At 41.0% G+C, this 9247-nt stretch overlaps 1 long non-coding RNA gene across 1 annotated transcript in view; it reads right to left on the bottom strand.

The window, feature by feature from the left end:
• Positions 1-2916: 2916 nt before the first annotated feature.
• The window catches only part of LOC140712599 (uncharacterized), a 42872-nt gene continuing 36541 nt past the window's right edge, over positions 2917-9247 (bottom strand). The window contains exon 3 of the long non-coding RNA XR_012094291.1: positions 2917-3213. This is a non-coding gene — a long non-coding RNA (uncharacterized lncRNA). The remainder of the gene's footprint in view (positions 3214-9247) is intronic.

The raw sequence follows: 9247 nt of genomic DNA, 5'->3' as shown, positions 1-9247 counted from the left end.
ATAATAACTGAATTCTAATAGATGGCCACCCCCGGCAACTTACTTGACCCTGAAAGATGTTTTGAATGTCCACTCACTTCCTAGTCAGGCAACGGTTTTAACAGAATATCCATCCCTGTCATGTAGAGAGAAGCGACAATTTCTACCTTTCATGACCTACAATCTGAAGGAAAGAAGAACCATGAGCATAACAAAAAATACTTTAGAACTCACAGAAAGGAAAAAATACAGGACCCATTGTGGCTTGTGACTGGAATGCCAAACACAAGGGATTGCTGGAAGGATCTGGGAAGATGAAGTCTCAGGGAAGGTTTTAGTCAAGAGAAAATGCGCGCTGGGCGCGGTGGCTCGAGTCTGTAATCCCAGCACTTTGAGAGGCCGAGGCGGGCGCTCATTTTTGCTCAAGATTTCAAGACCAGCCTGGCTAATATGGTGAAACTCCGTCTCTGTAAAAAATACAAAAAAATTAGCCTGGCGTGATGGTGCATGTGAATGCCTGTAGTCCCAGCTACTTGGAAGGCTGAGACAGGAGAACTGCTTGAACTTGGGAGGCGGAGCCTGCTGTGAGCTGGGATCGTCGCCACTGCACTCCAGCCTGGGCGATAGAGCGAGACTTCATCTTTAAAAAAAAAAAAAAAAAAAACCCGAGAGAGTGAGAGAGACAGAAAATTCATGAAGAGTTTTTTGTTTTGTTTTGTTTTTTTGAGACGGGGTTTCACTCTGTAGCGGCTCACTGCAACCTCCGCCTCCAGGGCTCCAGCGATTCTTCCGCCTCAGCCTCCCGAGTAACTGGGATTACGGGTGTGCGCCACCACATCCCGCTAAGTTTTGTATTTTTAGTAGAGACGGGGTTTCACCATATTGGCCAGACTGGTCTCAAACTCCTGACCTCAGGTGATCCACCACCTCGGCCTCCCAAAGTGTTTGGATTACAGGCATGAGCCATCCCACCAGGCTGAAGAGAGGAGTTCTAAAGAGAACTTCCTTCCACGTCCAGAAAGGCAAGCCTGCTTCACTAGGTAATGTGATAGGAAAAGTGTTAAACAGCCTACCTCTGCTACTTACTGGTAGAGTAACCAACCCAGCCCAGTTTTCCAGGGACTCTCCCAATTTTAGCACTTAAAGTCTTCCATCCCAGAAAGCCCCCAGTGTCAGGTGAACCCAAATGGTTGGTTACCCCACTTCCTAGCTTATCTCTTTGAGCAAGTCACTTCTTACCATCTCTGTGCCTAAATTACCTTACTGAAAACTGTAAGTGATAATAAATTCCTGCTTCACTAAATCTCAGGATGATTACAATGAAATGATGGGAAAAGATTGTAAGCAAATTTTGTTATCTTTAAATTACTATGCAAATGTAAGAATTTAATATATCCACAGTGTCTTCCCAAATTCAGTATCACAATGTGGTCATCTTCGTGTTGGACTCTGATAAGAATTTTTATCAAGATTAAATTATTGAAGACTCTGGCTGGGTGCAGTGGCTACGCCTATAATCCTTGCATTTTGGGAGGCCTTGAGAAAGAACAAAAAGCAGGAACATTCACACTTCCCACTTTCAAAATTTACCACAAAACAATGGTAATCAAGATAGTGAGGTACTAGCATAAGGATAGACATATAGACAGATAGACCAGAATTGTGAGTTTAGAAGTAAACCTGTATGTGTATGTTCAACTGATTTTTTTTTAAATTTTACATACCCCTGGGTGGAGATTTATCAACTGATCTTTGACAAACGTACTAAGACCATTCAATGGGGAATAAATAATCTTTTAAATAAACAGTGCTGGGATTACTGCATATCCACATGCAAAATGAAACTGGACCCCTATCTCACACCATACATAAAAATTAACTCAGGGCCAGATGCAGTGGCTGATGCCTGTAATCCTAACGCTTTGGGAGGCTGAGTCTGGCGGATTACTTGAGCCCAGGAATTTGAGACCAGCCTGGGGAACATGGCAAAACCCTGTCTCTAACAAAAAATACAAAAAATTAGTTGAGTGTGGTGGCACACACCTGTAGTCCCAGCTACCCAGGAGGCTGAGGTGGGAGGACCACTTGAGCCCAGGAAGTAGAGGTTGCAGTGAGCTGTGGTCATGCCAACTATGCTCCAGCCTGAATGACAGAGTGAGACCCTGTCTCAAAAAACAAAAAACAAAAAACAAAAGGAAAAGAAATCAGCATTCCACCAATTAATCAATTGGCCAATCCACTAGAATATATTGGAATTCCTGTTAAAGCCCAAGATGCACAGAATTGATAGGGATTGAACAGGTTATTTGGGTGCAGACCTTGTGGGAAAAAAAAAAAAAAAAAAAAAAAGCATGACAAAGGACCTATGACAAGTGTATAATTTAGAAAAGATATAAGATAGGCGCACCTGAAGAGATAACATCTAAACAAACCATCAGTGTACAAGAGATAATTAGCTTAGCCCTTGAGGCAGACAGACTTGAGTTCTATTCCCAGTTCTTTCACTCACTAGCTATTTGTACCTTTCGGATTCGTTTCTCCCTAGTGACCAGGACCCCCAGACTGGACTGAGTGCTTCAGAGAACTTCCCTCTGGCTTCCTCTAGCTGAACTCTTCCCAGTGGGGCAGGAATCTGTGGGGTCATGGGATGTCCCCACACCTCTCCTTCTAGACCACACTCTTTATACCTGGATCTTCAAAATTCCCTCCACTTAGATGCAAGCTCACTTCCGAGACTTAAGAGGTCTTCACTAGGCCTATCCTCCCTGGCACACTGGTAGCCACAGGCCGCTGTTTGAGGAGGGGGCATATGGATAGAACTTGGACATGTGAGAGAGTGGGAAGAAAGGAGGGTACTTCATGGAGTAGGGAGGGGCTCTATTTATGCTCTAGGCATAATATCGCTCAAATATTAGGGGTAGTCCTGGAGTTAACTGGGCTGAGTTCACTACATGATGCAGCTTGTATAAGATTCCTGGTACGACGTCTGGAACATACTAGACACTCATGATACAGTAGGCTATTATTAAGTGTTATTATTTTTATCATTGTGAGCCAAATGAGTTCTCCAAAGTTTGCTGCAGGTTCAGTCCTACCCACTTAAGCAAAGGCAGATGTGGCATAGTTCAGCAGGGTCGTGTCAATGATGCAATGATGTACTGATGAACTCAGGAGGCTTCATATGGAAGACATATAGCTGGTTACCAGAGAGCCAGGAAAAGAAGTCTGCAAAAGCTATAGGAAAAATCAGATTATAAACTATAATATTTGTGTGGGGAGGGGAGAAAGGTAATGAACTTTCCCACTGAGGCCTCTAAAAGACCTCAGTTAACTTTAATGGCTTCTGAATGGAATGACTGTTTTTGGAAAAAGTCAAAGTTTTGTTAGATCCATTCAAATATTTTGATATACAAGCTTATATTAACCATTCTAGAGGGCCTTAAAGAGGTGAAATTTTCTGATTTAAATAAGGCCTGTCTTTTTTAAGTAAGTTTTTAAGATTTAAAAGTTTTTAAGATTTAAAACTGATTTAAATAAGGCCTGTCTTTTTAAATAAAGTTTTGTACTTATTTTCAAAGGAAAAAAGCTTGTGTATAACTTTAGAGTTAAACTCAGTATTCAAATCCTTGTGATAAAAGGCTCCGGCATTGTCTTCATTCCCCATTCTGATAGCACAAAGAGATATTATCAGTCAATAAAGCATGTTCTGCTGCGTTCAAGACTCAATGTCTCATTCCATGGACCCATTCATCTTCTAAAATACAAGGAAGTGATTTGCATTTCTCTGATGGCCAGTGATGATGAGCATTTTTTCATGTGTCTGTTGGCTGTATGAATGTCTTCTTTTGAGAAATGTCTGTTCATATCCTTTGCCCACTTTTTGATGGGGTTGTTTTTTTCTTGTAAATTTGTCTGAGTTCTTTGTAGGTTCTGGATATTAGCCCTTTGTCAGATGAGTAGATTGCAAAAATGTTCTCCCATTCTGTAGGTTGCCTGTTCACTCTGATGGTAGTTTCTTTTGCTGTGCAGAAGCTCTTTAGTTTAATGAGATCCCATCTCACACCAGTTAGAATGGCGATCATTCAAAAGTCAGGAAACAACAGGTGCTGGAGAGGATGTGGAGAAATAGGAACACTTTTACACTGTTGGTGGGAGTGTAAACTAGTTCAACCATTATGGAAAACAGTATGGCGATTCCTCAAGGATCTAGAACTAGATGTACCATATGACCCAGCCATCCCATTACTAGGAATATACCCAAAGGATTATAAATTATGCTGCTATAAAGACACATGCACACGAATGTTTATTGCAGCACTATTCACAATAGCAAAGACTTGGAATCAACCCAAATGTCCATCAGTGACAGATTGGATTAAGAAAATGTGGCACATATACACCATGGAATACTATGCAGCCATAAAAAAGGATGAGTTTGTGTCCTTTGTAGGGACATGGATGCAGCTGGAAACCATCATTCTCAGCAAACTATCACAAGAACAGAAAACCAAACACCGCATGTTCTCACTCATAGGCGGGAACTGAACAATGAGATCACTTGGACTCGGGAAGGGGAACATCACACACCGGGGCCTATCATGGGGAGGGGGGAGGGGGGAGGGATTGCACTGGGAGTTATACCTGATGTAAATGACGAGTTGATGGGTGCAGCACACCAACATGGCACAAGTATACATATGTAGCAAACCTGCACGTTGTGCACATGTACCCTACAACTTGAAGTTTAATAATAATAAATAAATTAAAAAAAAAAAAAAAACATACAAGGAAGTGGCTGGGAACCTCTTTCATTATTTCCCTTCACAAAAATGCTGCTTATCACCTTTTCTTTTTCATTTTCACACTCTTGGTCAGCCCACCTCTCCTGTCCCTCTATATTAGCCATGCAAGGTAAGTTCTGAGGCCTTACTCTGACAGCCCTGGTTGTGTGCTTACCCATCCTAGCTGCCTCCACCTCCCAGGAATGTCGCCACATGGTCTGTCTACACCAGCTGGCCAGGCTTCTGTGTCATTTTTATTTACCTTCAGGCTTTCCAGGTCACCAGGGACTGGACAGAACTGAAGGGAGAGTATCAGAAGCAGTGGATAGAGGAGTGAGCAGGAGAAAGTCCACATTTGTGGCTTCTGTGTCTTTGAACTTGACATGGGGTGACCTCATATGGGAGAGTAATTGTTTTCCAGAATAGAATAGGAATCACCAGGGCTCTATTTATCTGTCCAATTAATTAATAAGTAATTATCAGAAATAGAGAAGTGTGGCATGATCCTTATCCTTGAGCTTAAAACCCTTTTGAAGAGAATAAACCTGGAAAAGGAGAAACTGCATGAGGAAGACAATATTTTAAAGAAGCTGGGCAGTGATTAGGTGATGCTGATGTTCAGAGAAAGAAGAGATGAGTAAGGGCTGGATCTGAGAAGAGATTTCCTAGGAAAAGGACCCTAGACGGCCTTGAAGATTGGACGGGATTTGGCAAGCTTTAGGGGAAGGGAAGGTGTTCTTTCTAGGCTTAGGGAACAACTCCCATCTGCAGGCCCAAATTTTCATGGACACCCTGAATCTAGAAGGCAAAATAAGAAAAAAGGTCTCCCTGGTTCGCCCTTCTTGGCTGCCAAAATTTTAAATCAGATATACCCACAGTTTTCAGGGTGAATTTTGTCTACTCTCACTGCTTCTGTACTTAACCATAAAAGTTCAACAAAACAGTGAGGATGAGGACTTTTTTTTCTAACTTGTTCTTTATATATTGCTTCTTTTCCAATGCTTCAAAGACATCCAAAGCGCTATTATAGAAAGGATACACAGCTATAACACAATGAAGAATAAAACTTAAAATATGCACAAGTGTGCACACACACACACACTCTCTCTCTCTCTCTCTCTCTCTCTCTCTCTCTCTCCCCCCCCCCCAAGTCTCTGTTACAGCTGATGAACAGCCCTGGCTTTTGCATCCTCAGTCCCCTGGCCACAGTGAGACGAGTTTAGAACAGGGTCTTGTCATGAACTCATGGTAACGTGTTCTGTCTTGGCATATTCTATTGCAAATGACCACTTGTGAGTGCAGCAGTGACCACTCTGATCTGCAGTCCTGCTTCAGCTGCGGCAACCTGGTGTATACAGGTGGACAGCAAGGGCTGGACGCTCTGCTGGGGCAGATACATCAACCACCAGCACAGGTGGACTTCAGCAACTCCATCTGCTCAGACTGCACAGTCCCCACATAGGTTACTCTTCCTCATAGTCATCATTGACTATGATATCAAAATTACCAAACAAAAGATCTTTGCTAAATTAAACAAAAGTGTTCCAATATATGAAATTATCCATCCGGGAGTTGTGGCTCACTCCTGTAATCTCGACACTTTGGGAGGCCAAGGAGGGCAAGACCCAGGATTTCGAGATCAGCCTAGGCAAATGGTGAAATGCCGTCTCAACAAAAATAAAAATAAAAATTAGCTAGGTGTGGTGGTGCATGCCTGTATTCCCAGCTACTCGGGAGACTAGATGGAAGGACCGTTTGAGCTCAGGAGGTCGAGGCTCAGCTTTGGTCGTGCCACTACACTCCAGCATGGACAACAGAGTGAGACCCTGTCTCAAAAGAAAAAAAAAATGAAATTATCCATTGATCACATTTAGTCTCTATACCATAAACCAAAGTGTAGGCAGTATGACAGAGCCCAGAAACAGGCCAGGCATAGTGGTTCACGCCTATAATCCTAGCACTTTGGGAGGCTGAGGCAGTAAAGTCAGTTGAGGCCAGGAGTTTGATCCCTGTCCAACATAGAGAGACCCTGTCTCTACTTTAAAAAAAAAAAATGCATAGAAACACATATTTTTTAAAATTTTTTAAAAATTTCAACTTTTATTTTAGATACAGAGGGTATATGTACAGCTTTGTTACATAGGTATGTTACACCCAGGTAGTGAGCATAGTACCCAATAGGTAGTTTTTCAGTCCACACACCCCTTCCTCCCTACCCCCTCTAGTAGTCCACAGTGTCTATTGTTCCCATGTTTACATCCATGTGTGTTCAAGGTTTAGCTCCCACTTACAAGAGAGAACATGTGGGATATGGTTTTCTGTTCCCTTGAGATTATGGCCTCCAGTCCCATACATTGTTGCTGCAATGGAAAGAATTTTTTGTTTTTATGGCTGTGTAGTATTCCATAGTGTATATGTACCACATATTTTTATCCAATACACCATTTATAGGCATGTAGGTTGATTCCATGTCTTTGCTATCATGAACAGCATGGTGATGAACATACGAGTGTGTGTGTGTCTTTTTGGTATGATGGTCTATTTTCCTTTGGGAATATACCCAGTAATGGGATTGCTGAGTTGACTGGTAGCTCTGTTTTAGGTTCTTTGAGAAGTTTCCAATCTGGTTTCCACAGTGGCTGAACTAATTTACAACCCACCAACAGTGTATAACCATTTCCTTTTCTCCATAGCCTACCAGCATCTGTTGTTTCTTGGCTTTTTGATAATAGCCATTCTGACTAGTGTGAGATGGTATCTCATTGTGGTTTTTATTTGCATTTTTCTGATGAGTAGTAATGATGAAAATTTGCTCATATATTTGTTGGTCACTTGTATGTCTTCTTTTGAGAAATGTCTGTTCACGTCCTTTGCCCATTTTTTAATGAGGTTATTTGCTTTTTTCTGCTTGTTGAACTGTTTAAGTTCCTTATAGATTGTGGATATTAGACCTTTGTCAGATGCATAATTTGCAAACAATTTCTCCCATTCTGTAGGTTGTCTGTTTACTTTGTTGATATTTGCTTTTGTTGTGCAGAAGCTCTTTAGTTTAATTAAGTCCCACTTGTCAATTTTTGTTTTTGTTGCAGTTGCTTTTGGGGACTTAGCCAAAATTCTTTGTCAAAGCCAATGTTGAAAAAGGTATTTCCTAGATTTTATTCTAGAATTTCGTATTTTGGGGTCTTACATTTAAATCTTTAATCCTTCTTGAGTTACTTTTTTTATATGGTAAAAGGTAAGGGTCCAGTTTCAATCTTCTGCATATGGCTAGCCAGTTATCCCAGAACCATTTATTGAATAGGGAATGCTTTTCCCATTGCTTGTTTTTGTCAGTCTTGTTGGAGATCAGATGGTTGTAGGTGTGCAGCTTTATTTCTGAGTTTTCTATTCTGTTCCACTGGTCTATGCGTCTGTTTTTGTACCTGTATCATATTTTGGTTACTGTAGCCTAAAAGTATATATAGTTTGAAGTTGAGTAGTGTGATGCCTCTGGCTTTGTTCTTTTTGCTTAGGATTGCTTTGGCTATTTGGGTTTTTTGTGTTTTTTTTTTTTTTTTTTTTTTTTTTTTTTGTTCCATATGAATTTTAGAATACTTTTTTTCTAATTATGTGAAGAATGACATTGGTAGTTTGGTAGGAATAGGGTTGAATCTGTAAATTTCTTTGGGCGATATGGCCATTTGAACAATATTGATTCTTCTAATCCATGATGATAGAATATTTTTCCATTTATTTGTGTCATCTCTGATTTCTTTCAGTAGTGTTTTGTAGTTTCCCTTATTATAAAGATATTTTACCTCCTTGGTTAGCTGTATTCATAGGTATTTCATTTTCTTTGTGGCTATTGTAAATGGGGTTGTGTTCTTGATTTTACTCTCAGCCTGGATATTATTGGTGTGCAGAAGTGCTACTGATTTTTGTATATTGATTTTCTATCCTGAAACCCTGCTGAAATCATTCATCAATTCTAGTTGCCTTTAGAGGAGTCTTTAGGGTTTTGTAAGTATAGAATCATATCAGTGAAGAGAAATAGTATGACTTCTTTTCCTATTTGGATGCTGATATGGTTTGGCTGTGTCCCCACTCAAATCTCACCTTGAGTTGTAATAATCCCCATGTGTTAAGGGTGGGGCCAGGTAGAGGCCACTTTTTGCCATACTGCTCTCATGATAGTGAATAAGTCTCATGAGATCTGATGGTCTCATAAATGGGAGCTCCCCTGCACAAGCTCTCTCTTGCCTACCGCCCTGTAAGATGTGACTTTGCTCCTCATTTGCCTTCAGCCATCATTGTGAGGCCTCCCTAGCCGTGTGGAACTGTGAGTCAATTAACCCTCTTTCCTTTATAAATTACCCAGGCTCAGGTATGTCTTTATTAGCAGCATGTGAACAGACTAATACAGATGCCTTTTATTTCTTCCTCTTGCCTAATTGCTTTGGTTAGGACTTCCAGTACTGTGCTGAATAGGAGTGGGGAGAAAGGGCATC

Source organism: Chlorocebus sabaeus, chromosome 10 (assembly GCF_047675955.1).
Source record: "Chlorocebus sabaeus isolate Y175 chromosome 10, mChlSab1.0.hap1, whole genome shotgun sequence".
Classification (NCBI taxonomy): Eukaryota; Metazoa; Chordata; class Mammalia; order Primates; family Cercopithecidae; genus Chlorocebus; species Chlorocebus sabaeus.
The sequence above is the reverse complement of the archived record's forward strand: the minus strand, read 5'-3'. Positions and strand labels throughout refer to the sequence as shown.